This window comes from Emys orbicularis, chromosome 13 (assembly GCF_028017835.1).
Source record: "Emys orbicularis isolate rEmyOrb1 chromosome 13, rEmyOrb1.hap1, whole genome shotgun sequence".
Lineage (NCBI taxonomy): Eukaryota > Metazoa > Chordata > Testudines > Emydidae > Emys > Emys orbicularis.
In genome coordinates this window covers 16,937,370-16,955,598 of record NC_088695.1, presented here as the reverse complement: position 1 = coordinate 16,955,598, position 18,229 = coordinate 16,937,370, and the positions used below count along the sequence as shown (strand labels likewise).

The 18,229-nt window shown below is 51.6% G+C and overlaps 1 non-coding gene across 1 annotated transcript; it reads left to right on the top strand.

The window, feature by feature from the left end:
* Positions 1-5,048: 5,048 nt before the first annotated feature.
* TRNAK-CUU (transfer RNA lysine (anticodon CUU)) lies at positions 5,049-5,121 on the top strand. Its single transcript has one exon. It is a non-coding gene; the product is annotated as a tRNA-Lys (tRNA).
* Positions 5,122-18,229: the final 13,108 nt, after the last annotated feature.

Sequence of the window (18,229 nt, the reverse complement as noted above, 5' to 3'; positions counted from 1 at the left end):
CAGCAAACACCGGGACCATACGCTGCCAGGCTCTGTCAGGCAATGATACCAGATTACTTGCTACTAGCATGGCGTGGTCAAGTGTCCTACCATGGAGGACGGAATAAGGCTGCACTGCCCAGAAACCTTGTGGCAAGGCTTTTGGAGTACCTCCAGGAGAGCTTCATGGAGATGTCCCTGGAGGATTTCCGCTCCATCCCCAGACATGTTAACAGACTTTTCCAGTAGCTGTACTGGCTGCGAATGCATCCCAAGTGCTCAGGGCAAATTAATCATTAAAAATGCTTGCTTTTAAACCATGTTTTATATTTTAAAAGGTAAACTCACCTGAGGTCCCTTCCATGGGGTCATGGTCTTGGGTGCTGGCTTGGGAGGCTTGGGAGGGTACTTCAGTCAGGGTGAGAAACAGTTCCTGGCTGTTGGGGAGAACGGAGAGCTGGGTGCTCTCTGCCAGCTCGTCCTCCTCCTCCTCCTCTTCCCCTTCCACGGAATCATCAGGTGTACCTGATGAGATTATCCCCAGCTCGGAATCCACAGTCAGAGGTGGGGTAGTGGTGGCGGCCCCCCCTAGAAATGCATTTAGCTCAGCGTAGAAGCGGCATGTCCGCGGCTCTGACCCGGAGCGACCGTTTGCCTCCTTTGCTTTTTGATAGGCTTGTCTGAGCTCCTTGACTTTCACGCGGCACTGATCTGTGTCCCTATTGTGGCCTCTCTCCATCATGCCCTTGGAAATTTTTTCATAAGTTTTGGCATTTCGTCTTTTCGAACGCAGTTCAGCTAGCACTGAATCCTCTCCCCATATAGAGATCAAATCCAGTACCTCCTGTACGGTCCATGCTGGTGCTCTTTTTCGATTATCAGCCTGCATGGTTACCTGTGCTGATGAGCTCTCTGTGGTCACCTGTGCTCTCCACGCTGTGCAAACAGGAAATGAAATTCAAATGTTCCCGGGGCTTTTCCTGTCCACCTGGCCAGTGCATGCGAGTTCAGATTGCTGGCCAGAGCGGTCACAATGGTGCACTGTGGGATAGCTCCTGGAGGCCAATAACATCGAATTGCGGCCACACTAACGCTAATTCGAATTGACCGTCTAGGAATTGGGATGTCTGCGCCTTTAAGAACACAGCCCCAGGAATCTACCCTCTTCTCTGGCACTGACACGCAGTGTCCTGTGAGGAGAAATAAAAAAAGCTTCTTCCCCCCGCACACTCCTAGATTAGCGAGCACAGCAGGTGGCTCATCCCACAGGGTAACTGTTAGCTCCTCTCCCTCTCCCTGGATGGGGGTTTTGTCCCTGCACAAGGTCTGGCAGCATCTACCACATGGACTTAACCCATGCTCCCACCCCCACCCCGATTTTTTCCTCTCCAGCCCATCTTCTGCTGCTACCTACAGTAGCTTGATCCCACCAGCTGGTAAATTTCTGCCCCCTGCTCAGACCCTGACCCCCCCAACCCCCTGCTGCGATTTGCCCCCTTTGCCCCTTTTTAATACCTCCAAAGACCGGGCAGCAAAGTTTGACTCCAAGTAAGGGCAGAGTGAGGGCAGCTGCAACAGCGGATGTTACTGCACCTGCTCAGTTCAGGTAAGCATGCTCAGTAGGGAATTCTCATGAATTAATTCCATAAATATTCAGAAACTCCCTCTCTCTCCTGGGTACAGGCTGAAATTTTAAGACTAAATGTAGATTTCAGAGCAAAGTGCCAGGAGTCTGAGTTTGAGTACAGAACATTGCTCTGATGGGGAAAAGGGTGTTTTACGTGGATACCAATGACTACTATAACAGCCCGTTTCTCTGGTAGCCAATACTGATAGACAGAGAAATGATTTGATCCGTCATATCATATCCCATCTAGTGACATACCAGAGCTTAACAATGATGCTTAAATGCTATATTTCACTTCTGACAATGGCCAGAATCATGACATGTCTTAGTAGTCAAAATCAATAAATACATCAACTGAAATCTTGGACTGAGATTTCCAATGTGGTCTAGTGTCCATAGGCACCAATCTTCTGTAAGAATTAATGGAAATAAATCTAACAATATATGCTAGTATATTCAGCCTTTCAATTCTCTGTAGGAAAATAAACAATTTTCACCCCCTCACAAGAGATCACTTTATCATAATTTATGAAGTGGAGTAAATTCTCCCTTAGTTACTGTGATGCTGAAATGACAATGCCTTTTCTGTTTCCCGACATTAACTATGTAGCAGTAATAAAATACAGCTCTTTTGAGGGTGGGTCTTAGGAAGGGGCAGAACCAGACTGATGTGCAACCCTAACTGGGGAGTGAACCTCCCCACTCCATAATGAGTGTGAGATGATAATACAGGAACAAGAAATGCACTAGGGTGGTGAGAGGAAGATGCTGTCCCTGAACTCAGAGTCTAGAAACAATCTTGCATGTGTGATCCAGGCTAGTAAGTATCACCACTCACCACCCCATTGAAGATGGGAGACATTCCAGAAGACTTGAAAAGGGCAAATATAGTGCCCATCTATAAAAATGGAAATAAGGACAACCTGGGGAACTACAGACCAGTCAGCTTAACTTCTGTACCCGGAAAAAGATAATAGAGCAAATAATTAAGCAATCAATTTACAAACACCTAGAAGATAATGAGGTTATAAGTAACAGTCAGCATGGATTTGTCAAGAACAAATCATGTCAAACCAACCTGAGAGCTTTCTTTGACAGGGTAACAAGCCTTGTGGAAAGCGGGGAAGCAGTAGATATGGTATATCTTGACTTTAGTAAGACTTTTGATACTGTGTGACATGACCTTCTCATAAATAAACTAGGGAAATACAACCTAGATGGAGCTACTATAAGGTGGGTGCATAACTGATTGGAAAACTTTTCCCAGAGAGTAGTTATCAGTGGTTCATAGTCATGGTGGAAGGGCATAATGAGTGGGGTCCTGCATGGATCAGTTCTGGGTCTGGTTCTGTTCAATATGTTCATCAATGTTTTAGATAATGGCATAGAGAGTACACTTATAAAGTCTGCGGATGATACCAAGCCGGGAGGGGTTGTGAGTGCTTTGGAGGATAGGATTAAAATTCAAAATGATCTGGATAAACTGGAGAAATAGTCTGAAGTAAATAGGATGAAATTCAATAAGGACAAATGCAAAATACTCCACTTAGGAAGGAACAAGCAGTTGCACACATTCAAAATGGGAAAAGATTGCGGAAGGAAGGAGTACTGTAGAAAGGGATCTGGGGCTCATAGTGGATCACAAGCTGAATATGATTCAACAGTGTATCACTGTTGCAAAAAAAAGCAAACCTCATTCTAGGATGTTGCAAGAAGACAGGAGAAGTAATTCTTCCGCTGTACTCTGTGCTGATTAGGCCTCCACTGTAGTATTGTGTCCAGTTCTGGGCGCCACATTTCAGGAAAGATGTGGACAAATTGGAGAAAGTCCAGGGCATTGCAACAAAAATGATGAAAGGTCTAGAAAACATGACGTACGAGGGAAGATTGAAACAATGGGTTTTGTTTAGTCGGGAGAAGAGACGTCTGAGAGGGGACAAAACAGTTTTCAAGTATTTAAAACGTTGTTACACGGAGGAGGGGAAAAATTGTTCTCCTTAACCTCTGAGGACAGGACAATGAGCAATGGGCTTAAATTGCAACAAAGGCGGTTTAGGTTCGACATTAGGAAAAACTTCCTAACTGTCAGAGTGGTTAAACACTGGAATAAATTGCCTAGGAAGGTTGTGGAAGCTCCATCATTGGAGCAGATTGGACAAACAACTCTCAGGGGTTATCTAGATAATACTTAGTTCTGTCTTGAGTGCAGGGGACTGAACTAGTTGACCTCTCGAGGTCCCTTCCAGTTCTACAATTCTATGATTGGGACTCACACTAAGCTGGATCCTCAGCTGGTGTAAATAAAGGTAGCTTCATTTGTGTCAGTGGGCCAGATCCTCAACTGAGGGCCACTCAGAAGACATGGATCTCAAACTCCAACTCTGAAATGGTGCTATGAACGCTGACTGGCACTGCGGTGGGAAGGTGAGGCTAAAACTGTTCATATTCATCTGAAGAAGAGTTCTGTGTAGCTCAAAAGCTTCTCTTGTTCTCCACCACAAGTTTGTCCAATAAAAGATATTACCTAACCCACCTTATCTCTCTAATATTCACAAATCGCATTCAAGCCCCTGTTTGGAAGGTGGTATAGAAATGCAGCTAGGAAGATGGTGCTCACCTGTAACTACAAGAGAGCCCAAGCTTGAAGTGATAAGCTCTTGTTTCTCAGGGGTCAGGACTCAGGATCCTCAGCTTGACGGTCCTCTTTCTGCAGAAACTGGGAGAAGGTAAAATGGGGATCTTTTGTTTCCCCTGCCCCTTAATCCAAGAACAAGGGGGGCATGCAACAAAATTAAAAGGTGGGCAACTTAAAATCTATAAAATGAAATACTGGTTCACCCAAGTGTAATTAAACTGTGACACTCACTGTGATGCTGGCAGACCAAGTGAACATGGTGTTTGCACAGGTGCTGCAAGCCCTTTTTTCCTGTCTTTGTCTACCCTGGCCCCTTCCCCCCAAATGGTTTCATCGGACGCTGGAGGGACCTAAGGACCTGCAGGTTTCCCTCACCCACCTCCTAAGGCAAACAGTCATTCACTTTTCTGACATTCCTGGAGCTGCGCATCCTTGGAGGACTTTTACCCCAGGGGGGGCTCTCATTCCCTGCGAAAATAGGTGTCTGGAGGCCGGCGGGGAACTGTCTTGTCTGCCCCTTGTTTGGGCGCTGAGAAGCTTAATCTGAGAAACAGCACCTCCTCCTGGTGGGAGAATGCTAAAGTCCACCCTCCCACATGGGGTTCATCTAGCAGCTGCTAGATGAACCCCACTTTTCTGGTCTAGACACCAGCATCTAACTAGCCTTGTAACAGGCCCGGTTTGCTAGCTGGAGAGCGAAGCAACCAGGAAAGAAGACAAATGTCAGAAAACGAATCTCAGCGCCCAAAGAAACTTCCTTAGGTCTCCTTCTGCACAGTCTGTGCCTTTGCGATGCCTTCAAGCATTGCCCGACTAGCTCAGTCGGTAGAGCATGAAACTCTTAATCTCACGGTCGTGGGTTCGAGCCCCACGTTGGGCGTTTGATCTTGCGGTCTTAGACATCACTCTTTCCCTTATATTCTCAGGGCAGATGGAATCCACTCTCTGTCCTCTCGACGATCTTAGGCTGTCTCAGATCTTTAGTAGACCATGAAGAGAAGACAAATTGACAATTCCGTGGTCCTAAGAGAGTTGAGTCTCTTCTAAACCAGGCAAGTGAGGGAAAAAATAACCTTTCAGAGGCTGATTGGCAACCCCCCAACAGGGATCTGTAGCTTCTCTACTTCTTTCTCCATCTTTGCCAGGGCTCAGTAGTTGAGATAACTGCTTTTTCCTCAAATCCTCCACCAGCCCTCTTCATTGTGATGGAGATGGCTTGAGGCTGAAGATTCCAACCACATCTTATTGATCCCTCGTACATTTCTGTGAGCCCTTGGAGAATAAAACAAGATAGCAATAAAAGAATTAAAACAATAAAAAAAGACGTGGCTTCAATGTATAATAATACTGGAAATTGTTTTAATATGTTTTCTGCTTCTCTTTTATATCAATTTACTGTGCTAAAAATATGAAGGGAACCGTAAGGCAACGAGGAGCTCAGAGCATGTGTTAACCTCCTTTGAAGAAGAAGGAATGTCCTCAGTTGGACGGGAAGTTGGTCTAGAAAGTCAAGCCCAACACACCCAGCGCAATCTCCCTGGTTGTCCAGTGGTTAGGATTTGGCACTTTCACCGCCACGCCCAGGGTTCGATTCCCGGTACAGGGAATTACTCTCTTCAACAACAGTCTTCCTTTCCTTCCTAACTTGCAATTCAACAGGAAAAATGCAACTTGCTGGAAAATTATTTGGAGGCCATGGGGAAAGCAAAACTTCCCTCTACCAACTAGTACGATATGGCTATCTGCACCTTAAAGCCTAGCCTTTCAGACAAATACACTTGTGCAAACAATTTATTTTTTCCTTGTTACCTAGCCTAACCCAAATTATAGCAACATTGCAGTTTGACCCAAGATCTTTTTTTTCTTTCACTTTTCTTGGTGAAACAAAACAAAACAATCATTTTGGGTCCACCAAAATATGTCACTAAACATAATATTCATCGAAAAATCTTTCACCCAGCACTATATATAAAAGTCTTTGGAAGTAACCACCCCGGAGAAAGATCATTAAGCTCTTCCATTCCTGAGATGTAGCTGCTGAAGGCTTCTGAGCATGGGCCATGGGCCTTTCACCTCTAGGCCAGTGGTTACCCTGTTGCTCAGGTGGCTACTGATGAAAGGCAAGGTGGTTTAGTGGTAGGTCCATTTCAGTCTCCCTCTTCAAATGTCTAAGGAAGGGTGTTTGTTTCACATTGCATCTAAGAATAAACTCAATGTGGTTGAAACCTAAACCTGGAATCAAGGTGATTGTAGGACAAGGAAGGAAGGTTTTTTTCATCCTGTTCGAGTAAATGCTCAAAGTTGTGATGGTTCTTGGAGCTTCCAGACAGATTGCCCAGAAATTTCAGAAGGTCTCACACCCACCACTAGGGCCAGATTTTCAGAAGAACTAGGCTCCCAGTTAGGCACTAAAATCTTTAGCCAGATTTTCAGAAGGGCTCAAGATACTTGTCCAAAATAGGAGTTATTTTGGAAAAAAGCTTGTAAAGATTGTGGGTGCTGGTTACTTGTCTATGTGGCCCACACTGCTGGAGTTTGAGGTTCACCATTGTTTTCTCATAATGCGGTGTCCGTATTCTGCCTCAGTTCTGATGTCCATCTTTTATTCTCCTAATAAATCAGCAGGGAGACTAAAACAACATAGGACTCACAGGGCTCCCGGAAACCTGCCAATTTGGCTCAGGGTGAAGGTGTATACAAATCATCTGTGCTGTAGAAGGGCTCTGGGAGTTGAAAGATTGTGAATTTAACCCTCTAGGTTTCAGGCGTAATCTGAAACTGTTTCAAACCCAATTCCTTAAATATACCATAGTTTGAAGCATCAGGAATAGACAAATTTCCAAACCAAGTAAGCTCATGTCCATGGAAAAGTGGAGAGGATATTTCCTTGCCAGCTCCCAGGCACAACAATACAACACTCTGAAATGCAGTAAAATAAAGATGAATGAGGGAAAGCTGCAGGTTCTTAGGTCACTCCAGCTTTGGATGAAACCAGATTTGGGAAAGGGTCCGGGTCACTGAGGAGGACAAGGAGATGAAAGATGGACTCGCCGATGCTGTCCAAACACCATGAACCTGGAGGCCGGGCGGGGGATGGGGATTAGCAATTTGCCTGCTTCCTGCCTGCCCAGATTTGACAAACTGGGGAAGCGAAAGCTGAGAGACCACTTAGATGAAGTCAGAATGCAATCCGCTCACATCGAGGGGGAGCACAATCCCTCCCAGGGTTTCTCTGCTAATGATTTTAGTGCCCAACGCACTGCATGCTGAGTTATTTTAGAAAAAAGCTTGTAAAGATTGTGGGTGATGGTTACTTGTCTATATGGCCCACACTGCTGGAGTTTGAGTTTCACCATTGTTTTCTCATATTGCTGTTTCTGTATTGTGCTTCAGTTATGGTGTCCATCTTTTATTCTCCTAATAAATCAGCAGGGAGACTAAAACACAATGAAACTCCAGTAATAGCTTTTATTGGACCAGCTTTTGGTGGTTAGAGACACAAGCTTTCCCGGGAGCTATATGGCTACAATGACAAATGGGAAAATGCCCATAATACATGAACAAATTCTTCTTTCACACTCAAATGCATCACTTTTGGTGTTACACCAAGAACAGCTTATTAACCCGCATACCATTTCTTCTCCACCTTTTGAGTGTGTCATCATTGATTAAAATTGCAAATTGTTAGTTAGCAAGCGACAACATAAAGAAGAGCCAACTATTAATCTGCTCCACCACTAACTCTGCCCACCATCTCTGCCTTAGTTTAGAAAATAGGGGAGGTTTTAATTGTGCCTGCTTCAACCTAGAAAGAGAGAGTGGTAAGCTAAATTGCTCAAACACACATTTCCTCATCTCTATGAAAGAAAGAAATGAAGAAAATATAGCCAACATAAATGATTCTGAACTTTCCTGTGAAATGCGAGGTTTAATAATTTAGTAGTCCCATAAGTGAACTGATTTAGGTGAGAGGAAGGACGGCATAAGAAAGGGCTGTAAAATGTCTATTAGAAAGGTTTTTCAGAAAGCTGCAAGAAGGAACTTTCTTCCCAGACCAGAAAATTACCGTTGGGGATGTTGAAATTCCAATAGTTATCCTTGGGGATCCAGCCTACCCCTTGCTCCCATGGATCATGAAGCCGTACACAGGCAGTCTGGACAGCAGTAAGGAACAGTTCAACTATGGACTAAGCAAGTCCAGTATAGTGGTAGAATGTGCCTTTGGACATTTAAAGGGGCGCTGGTGCAGTTTGCTGAGTAGGTTAGAGCTCAGCAAAAGCAATATTCCCATTGTTATTGCTGCTTACTGTGTGCTCCATAATATCTGTGAGAGTAAGGGGGAAACATTTATGGTGGGGTGGGAGGTTGAGGCAGATCGCCTGGCAGCTAATTTTGAACAGCCAGACACCAGGGGAATTAGACAAGCACACCGAGGCGAGCTGCACATCAGAGAGGCTTTGAAAAACAGTTCATGACTGATCAAGCTATTGTGTGACAGTTGTGTGTGTTTGTTCTCGATGCAAACCCGCCCTCTTTGGTGAATGTACTTCCCTGTAAACCAATTCTCCTTCCCCCCTTCAACCACAGCTTGCACAGGAAATAAAGTCCTTATTGTTATGAATCCATTCATTCTTTATTGATTAAAAAATACTTGAGATCATTGACAATGCTGACTAGTAAAAGGAAATCCATTTGTACAAAGTATTTGATAATGGGTGGGGTGGGGGAGGAGGCCACATTGGTTATTGTATCCACACCACAAATCAAAGCCCGGTGGCAAGGCCCGTATGAAATCGTCCGGCAGGCCTGTCACCTATGAGGTTCACCAGCCCGACCAGAGGAAGAAGAAACAGGTGTATCACGTGAATCTCTTGAAACCCTGGAAAGCCCGGGAATGATTGCTAATCACCTCTTACCAACCCTAACCAGTCCTAGGGCCCCAAGTGCCTGAGTTGGACAAGACGGAGGAGCCCCAATTGGTGACACACTGTCGGCTGATCAGCAGAAAAAACCTCAGTGCCTCTTGGAACCCTTCCAGAAAACTTTCACCACATGCCCCAGCCAGACTACCATTGTATGGCACACGATTCAAGCAACCCAGGACAGGTGGTCCGGGAAACGACCTGCCCCCTCCCACGGCAGACATGAGAGATGGTGGGGAAGGAGGTCCAAACAATGGTAGAATTGGGAGTCATCGAGTGGTCATGAATTGAGTAGTGCAGCCACATTGTAGTGGTCTCAAAACCCGATGGGAGCCATCACTTCTGTATCGATTTTCGGAAGGTAAATGTGATCTCACAGATTGATGCTTATCTGATGTCCCAGATTGATGAGCTCCTCGACTGTCTTGGAACTGCCAATTATATCACCACACTTGATCTCACAAAAGGACATTGACAAATACCCCTAGATTCACCTTCCAGAGAGAAGACGGCATTCGCCACCTCATCAGGGCTGTATCAATTTGTCCAGATGCCCTTCAGCCTCCATGGGGCTCCGGCTACCTTTCAGTGCACGATGGATCGCCTCCTAACTCTGCATATCACCTACGCATCCACTTACCTAGAAAAGGTTATCTATAGTCACCATTGGGAAGAAAACTTACTCCAGGTAGCAGCTGCCGTGTGGACCATTCAGAAAGCGCACCTCATGGCCAACCCAAAGAAATGTTGAATTGAATGGCAGGAAACTACCTACCTGGGATATATCCGAGGTTGAAGCCTTGTACAGCCCCTCATAGGGAAAGTCCAAGCCCTTCAGGCCTACCCATTGCCAACTACAAAGCAGTTTTGGGGAAAAGCAGGATACGATTGACACTTCATCCCCCATTTCACATCTATCACGGCTCCCCTCACTGCTCTTTTAACTAAGGACAGCTCACATCAAGTACGATGGTCAGTGGAATACGAAGAGGCATTCCAAAACCTCAAGGAGAGCTTGTGTCGGGAACCTGTACTGTTCAGCCCCAATTTTGACCATGAGTTCCTGGTCCATATGGATGCTAAGGAGGTGGGCCTAGGGGCCTTCTTGTCCAGGAGGTAGATGCAGAGGAGCACTCCGTACTCTACATTACCCGTAAGCTCTTCCCCAGAGACCACCACTATGGGGTTATAGAAAAGGAGGGCTTCACCATCAAATGGGCAATTGAGGCCCTCAGATACTATTTTTTTGGAAAACCCTTAATTATGATAATTGATCATGAGCCCCTAAGGTGGTTGGGCAACATGAAAACCACCACCACTCGGCTGATGAAATGGTACCTCACCTTGCAGCAGTATGCCTTCACTATCCGACACCATGTGGGGAAACAGAATGCTAATGTGGACTTTCTGTTCCACGTAGGGCCTGTGCTCCTCTTGACCTGCTGCTTACAAATGGGGAAGAATTAGTAGGCAAAGTAGAAATGGGTGGCAACCTAGGCAGCAGTGACGATAAGATGGTTGAGTTCAGGATCCTGACAAAAGGAAGAAAGGAGAGTAACAAAATACGGACCCTGGACTTCAGAAAAGCAGACTTATACTCCCATAGGGAACTGATGGGAAGGATCCCCTGGGAGGCTAATATGAGGGGGAAAGGACTCCAGAAGAGCTGGCTGTATTTCCAAGAAGCCTTATTGAGGGTGCAGGAAAAAACCATCCCGAAGTGCAGAAAGAATAGCAAATATGGCAGGTAACCAGCTGGGCTTAACAGTGAAATCTTCAGTGAGCTTAAACTCAAAAAGGAAGCTTACAAGAAGTGTAAATTTGGACAGATGATTAGGGAGGAGTATAAAAATATTGCTTGAAGATGCAGGGGTGTAATCAGGAAGGCCAAGGCACGATTGGAGTTGCAGCTAGCAAGGGATGTGAAGGGTAACAAGAAGGGTTTCTATAGGTATGTTAGTAACAAGAAGGTCAGGGAAAGTGTGGGACCCTTACTGAATGGGGGAGGCAACCTAGTGACAGATGTTGTGGAAAAAGCTAAAGTACTCAATGCGTTTTTTGTCACCATCTTCACAGAAAAGATCAGCTCCCAGACTGTTGCACTGGGCAACACAGTAGGGAAGGACATGAGCAGCCCTCAGAGGTGAAAGAACGGGTAAAGGACTATTTAGAAAAGCTGGATGTGCACAAGTCCATAGGTCTGGATCTAATGCATCCACGGGTGCTGAAGGAGTTGGCTGATGAGATTGCAGAGATTGACCAATATCTTTGAAAATTTGTGGCGATTGGGGGAGGTCCCGGACAATTGGAAAAAGGGAAATATAGTGCCCATATTTAAAAAAGGGAAGAAAGAGAACCCGGAGAACTACTGACTGGTCAGCCTCACTTCAGTCCCTGGCAAAATCATGGAGCAGGTCCTCAAGGAATCCATTTTGAAGCACTTGGAGGAGAGGAAGGTGATCAGGAACAGTCAACATGGATTCACCAAGGGCAAGTAATGCCTGACCAACCTGATTGTCTTCTATGATGAGATAACTGGCTCTGTGCATAAGGGGAAAGTGGTGGAAGTGATATATCTTGACTTTAGCAAAGCTTTTGATACGGTCTCCCACAATATTTTTGCCAGCAAGTTAAAGAAGTATGGGCTGGATGAATGGACTATAAGGTGGTGTGACAGACCCATACCAGTGGGGTACAGGAGTCTGGTAGAGGGCAAATATACTGGTCACAGGATGAGCAGTTTTCTGTTCCCTGAGTGACCAGACCTATTGAAGCCCGCCCACTGCTAAAGGATCCCCCCAGCCTAAGGGGGGTCCACAGGACCTGGAGACCAAAACATTACGGGGGACAACTAATAAAAGAACAGGGACAGGAGTGAGGTCAAAGGGTCAAACGAAGCGAACCAGATGGGGACACCGATCAGAGAACCCCGGACAGCGCCCACTGCTCCTCGAAGGCATCAAGGGAGCCAGTGGACGCCGCCCAGAGGAACTCTGCCCGGATACGTGAACAAACGGAGGACCTGAAATACGCCCCACAGTCACAGGAAACTCCATCGGCCAACCTCCTCACTCTGGTTTTATAGATGGCCAGTTTCACTAGGGCCAGAAGGAGGTTGACCAGGAGGTCCCGCGACTTTGTGGGGCGACGGATAGGGAGTGCATAAATAAAAAGGTGAGGAGAAAAGTGCAACCAAAACCTTAATAAAATATCTGTGAGGAGCCGGAATAGGGGCTGCAGCCTGACGCACTCCAGGTAAACATGCGCCAGGGTCTCCCTCACGCCGCAAAAGGGGCAGGTGTCTGGGATAGGGGTAAACCGCGCCAAGTACACGCCCGTGCTCACGGCTCCGTGAAGGAGCCGCCAACTGATGTCCCCGGTGGGCTTCGGGATCAGAGCAGAATAAAGGCTGGCTCACCGGGGCTCCTCACCCTCCAGAGGTGGCAGAAGGTTCCGCCACTTCGTATTGGGGCGGGACGCGAGGGTGAGGACATGAAGAACATGGAGCATGAGCGTGTATAGATTTTTCCTTGGCACGGTCCGGAACAGAACCGGCTGCAGATGGTGCAGCCGGCTCATGGCAAATGGACGGGGAAGGGGGCTGGTTGGGTCCACGGGGCAGGGGCCCGATGAAAAAGTCTGGAGGGCTCGGAGTGTAGGGTGGGCGGGGCGTGCCCTCTCGCAGGACCCAGTCGAGATAGTCCCGAGCAGCGGGGGGCAAAGTGGCCCTCACCTCCTGAAGTACGCACCGGGGAGTACGAGGTCTGGAGAGCCCCATGCGCTGAGCGAGTGTCAGGGGATCCAGCCAGTCTCCCCGGTCGTAGTCCAGGAGGTCTCCGACTTTGGTGACTTCTGCCAGGACCAACCTCTGGCGCACCATGGGGGACTCCGCCACCTGCACACGAAGCTGGGGGTTGTGTAGCAGGGGCTCCGCGAGGAGATCTGCCCCCACGGTGGCCGCCACAGACCTGGTCACTGAAAACAGTTTCCAGGTCCGGAAGAGGTCCTGGTAGAAGACCGGCAGCTCGGAGAGGCCTCGCGGAAGACCTCTCGGATGGAGACAAAGGAGCTGCCGGTCACATCGGAGCCCTCGGAAGCGGCGCAGGAGGGCGTGTGCCAATACGCTCCATGCCGGACTACCTGCACCATAAAGGAGCCTCTGCAGGGCCTGGAGGCGGAAGACGTGGACCTGAGCGTGCAGACACTTCAGGCCCTGCCCTCCCTCCTCCAGGGGTAGATGGAGAACCCCCGCAGAGACCCAGTGCAGTCCTGACCAAAAGAACTCCAGAATCAACGTCCGGAGGGTGGTCAGGAAGCCCGGGGCAGGGACCAGGGTGTTGAGCCGGTACCAGAGCATGGACAGGACTAGTTGATTGAGCACCAGTGCTCTCCCTCGAAGGGAGAGACATCGGAGCAGTCCTGTCCATTTCCGGAGCCGCTCCGACACCCTGCCCTCTAAACCTAGCCAGTTCTCCGGCGGAGACGGATGCGTGGCAGAAAGGTAAACGCCGAGATAGAGCAGCGGACCCGCGCTCCACCGGATGGCCTGAAGTGCGGATGGGAGGGAGCTCGCCTGCCACCCGTCCCCTACCACCAGGCCAGAGCTCTTGACCCAATTGACCTGGGCGGAGGAGGCCGCCGAATAGATGGTCTGGCAAGCCTCCACCCGCACCAAGTCGCCCGGGTCCTGGACCACGAGGAGCACGTCGTCGGCGTACGCCGACAGGACCAGCCGCAGCTCCGGCTCCCGCAGCACCAACCCTGCCAACCTCCTACGGAGGAGACAGAGGAAGGGCTTGATGGCCAGAGCATACAGCTGGCCCGAGAGGGGGCACCCTTGATGTACTCCTCGCCCGAAGCTGACCGGTTCGGTCAGGGTCCAGTTGAGCCTGACCAAACACTCTGCGGAGGCGTACAGCACCTGGAGAAAACCCACAAACTGGGGCCCGAAGCCAAACGCTCGCAGAGTGCCCAGGAGATACCCGTGGTCCACCCTGTTGAACTCCTTCTCCTGATCCAGGGACAGGAGGGTGAACGACAGACCATGCCTACACCCAAGTTCCAAGAGGTCCCGGACCAGATTCAAGTTGTCGAAGATGGTGCGGCCCGGGACAGTGTAGGTCTGGTCTGGGTGGATCACGTCCGCCAGCACGGACCCTAGCCGCAGCGAGATGGCATTCGCTACGATTTTATAATCCGTGCTGAGGAGTGAGATGGGACGCCAATTCTGTAAATCGCGGAGGTCCCCCTTCTTCGGCAATAAGGCGAGCACGGTTCGCCTGCACGAAAGAGGGAGGACCCTGCCCTGCAAGGACTCGGCCCAGACGGTGACAAGGTCTGGGCCGAGGACGTCCCAAAACACGCGGTAGAACTCCACGGTCAGCCTGTCCATGCCTGGAGATTTATTGGTGGGCATGCGGCGGAGGGCTTCCGAGAACTCGGCCAGAGTGAGAGGTAGCTCCAGCCGGTCTGGGTCGCCCGCGCTGACGGTAGGGAGTTCATCCCAGAGCATTCTGCAAGGGTTAGGATCGGTCGGATCCGGGGAGAAAAGGCCTGCGTAGAAGGCCCTGGCCCTCCCGCACATTTCCGCCGGATCCGTGAGGGGGGTGCCATCCTCTGCTAGAAGGCAGGTGACGTGCTTCTTGGCCCCCCTCTTTTTCTCCAGGGCATAGAAGAAGCGGGAGCCGCGATCCATCTCCCGAAGGAGGCGGATGCGGGATCGAACAAAGGCACCTCGGGCCCGATGGTCCTCGAGGGTCCGGAGCTCTTCCCGCTTCTCCCGGCATGCTCCGCAGAGGGATGGATCACCGGGGCTGGCGGCCAGACGCCTCTCCAGCTCTAAGACCTCCTGTTCCAACTGCCCTATCGCCGCATCCCTCCGTCGGCTGGCGCCCCGGGTGTAGTCACGGCAGAAGAGCCGGGCGCGCACCTTCCCCAGGTCCCACCACCGCCGCGCCGAGGGAAAGGCACGCCGCTGCCTTCGCCAGGCCAGCCAGAACTCCCGGGAGGACGCCACGAAGCCCACATCCTCCAACAAGCTATTATTAAAATGCCAATAGGCCGGCCCCGGCCTCTCCGCGCAGAGAGAGGCTGTCACGGTGGCTAGATAGTGATCTGAAAAAGGGGCCGGCCGGACGCTGGAGGAGTGGGCCCGGGAAAGATGGAAGCGTGACATATAGATGCGGTCCAACCGGGAGTGGTACGACCGATGGACCTCCACCCGGACAAAAGTGAATGTCGAAACGTCATCCGGGTAGTGGTCGCGCCAGACGTCCACCAGGGAGTGATGTTCGACGATCTCCCGGAGGACATCCGTGGCGGCCGGGTGCTGCTCGGTCCCCGAGCGGTCCCATTCCTCAAGGGTGGTGTTAAAGTCCCAGCCCAGGACCAGGCACTCGCGAGGATCCAAGGTGCCGAGGAAGGCGGACGCCTGCTGATAAAAACACAACCTCTCCGGGCCCAATGTCGGGGCGTAAACGTTGACGAGATTAACCACAAGCCCCTCCATGCGGACCCGGAGGTGCAGCAGGCGGCCTGGCACAGCCTCGGCGACCCCCAGCACCTCGGGCCGTAGGTCAGGGGAGAACAGGGTCGCCACTCCAGCCGTACGAACTGTGAGGTGGCTAAAATAGACCCTGTCCCCCCACTCCAGCCGCCAGCTAGCTTCAGCGGCCGGATCCGTATGGGTCTCCTGCAGGAAAATCACAGAGTACCCCCCCTCCCGAAGAAAGGAGAGCACCTCGCTCCTGCGGAGACCCATCCTACAGCCCTGGGTGTTTAATGTTGCAAAGATGATCGGTGCCATGAGGAGGGCTGGGGGGGATCCTCGCCGGCAGAGATGCTCACGGCCTCCGTCGGGCCGCGCAACAATTCGTGACCTACCCCGTGGGCGATTAAGGAGTCACGGAAGAGGCGGACCCGTTGGTAGGCCGCAGCGGCCTGCCTCCCGGTCCTCTTACCCTCCCCCATGAGGGCCCTCGCGGCCCGGAGGATCTGATGAAAATCCCCCCCATCGCTGGAGTGCAAGCTGTACCTTGTTGCGGGAGGCACGGATGTCCTCAAGGAACTCCCGTAGCTCCTCTCTCAGCGTATGGGGGGGTGGGGTTACTGATCTAAGGCTTTCCCCCAGTGGGGCCCCTGTTACAGCCCCGTGGCCCACCGAGACGGGCAAACAGGGGGCAGACCCTCGACGTGGCGTCCGATGGGCCGACGCCACGTGGCCTGCCTCAGATCCTGGCTCACTGGGGGGCGGCGGAGGGAAACTAGCAGCCCCTGGTGGGTCGGGACAGGGAAAAACAAAGGCCGCTCCTTGGAGGTCATCCTCTGGGATAAGGAAGGAGACAGCCCCAGGGGCGGCAAAAGCATCACGGGAAGTGGAGGGGACAGGGACAGGGTCGGTGTCAAGGGTAGGGCTGGAATCAGGAATAGGGACAGGGGAAGGGGTGATATTGGAATCGGGGGTCCCAGCAGCCAGGCCACTGGGTGGGGGGGGTAACACCCCGCAAATGGGCTCAGGGATTTGCGGGGAGGGAGATGGGCCCTCCGCGATGCCAGGCTCGTGCTCCAAGGCAGATGGTAAGGCCACGGCATCTGTAGGTGGAGAAACAACGATGGGGCCCCCACCCGGGAAGGAGGTCGGCTGCCCCTCAGCCATGAGGGAGTCCCCTTGTGACTCAGGTCCCGGTTGCATGGCACTGGCCGTCGCCTCAAGAGGCTCGGCGACTGCTAGCGGGGTGCCATCTGCAGCCGGGTTGGTGGAAGAGACCAGGGGCTCCTCGGAGGCGGGAGCGGAAGCAGTGGGTAAGGGGACGGAACATGGGGAAAGGGGGGCTGAGGCGAGGTCGCTCATATCGAGGCCCGCTGGCAGAGGGTCGTCCTCCCCCTGGGTAACCGGGGTCAGACCCAGGGCCTCGATCTCCTCATAAATGGAGGGGAGATCACCTTCCACCACCCCAGGGCTCTCCCCGTCTGCACCCGAAGCGACGCTCACCTTGGTGCATACAGGGGCTTCAGATTGTAAGGGGGACGAGAGGGGCTCCATCAGGGGCTTCCATAGGAAGGGACACCGGAGGAGGGGTAGTGCTTTCTTCCGATGCTGCCACGTCTTCCCTAGCCGGTAATGGTGGACAAAACCCACCCGGGGGCAAAGCGGAAGGCTCAGCATCGGTGCCCCCCTTCCTGGTCTTCCGGGGGGCTACCGCATCAGATGGGAGGAGCGGAGTTCGAGCCTTCCGCTTGCCCCGCTTCCCCTGTACTAAGGACCAGCCCTCCATGGCATCATCTGGGGGCTGGCTAACAGGTGTTGGGTCAGGGAGCAAGGACCAAAGCTTAGGGACTCGGGGAGGTAATGGTGGGGTAACATGTAGGAGGGAGGATTCTCCCTGGGGCGTGCCCTCTTCTAAGCCCGGCGGTATCCCTACCTCACCCTCCTCTACAGGCCCTGCCAGATCGCAGGAGGCAGAGGCGGGGCCCTCCCGCTCGTCTAGGCGCACTGGGGGAGATACCCCTTGGGCCCGAGCGGGAGCTTTGGTGGGCCGGAAAGGAGGAGGGGCGGCTTCGGGCGCCAGGCAGCTAGGGGCGCCGGCGATGACGGGGCCGGCGCCCTGCCGGGGCTCGGGGGTCTCGGATGTCCCTCCGTGCCGGGCCAAGGGGCAGTCCCTCCGGACGTGTCCCATCGCCCGGCAGAGGTAGCACCGGGCCTCCCCCGTTGAATAATGTACCCGGTAGCGGGACCCCTGGTAGGGGACCAAAAAGGACCCCTCGAGCGCCTCACCATCACGTGCCGCCGGCGGCAGTTGTAACTGTACCTGCCGGCAGAACGAGAGGACGTGACGGAGGGCGGGGTCTTTGCAGCCCAATAGGAGAGGGCTGACCACAGAGATCGGCCTCCCCAGGGTAGAGAGGGCGGGTAACAGGGCGGCATTTGGAAGGAAGGGAGGGACAGAAGTCAGGACCAGTCGGGCGCCCAGGTCTTCTAGCGGCTCCAGGGGGACGTACACGCCCCCCACCGCCAGGCCCTTCTCCACTGCCTCCTGGGCGGTGGCCTCCGATGCTAGGAAGAAGACG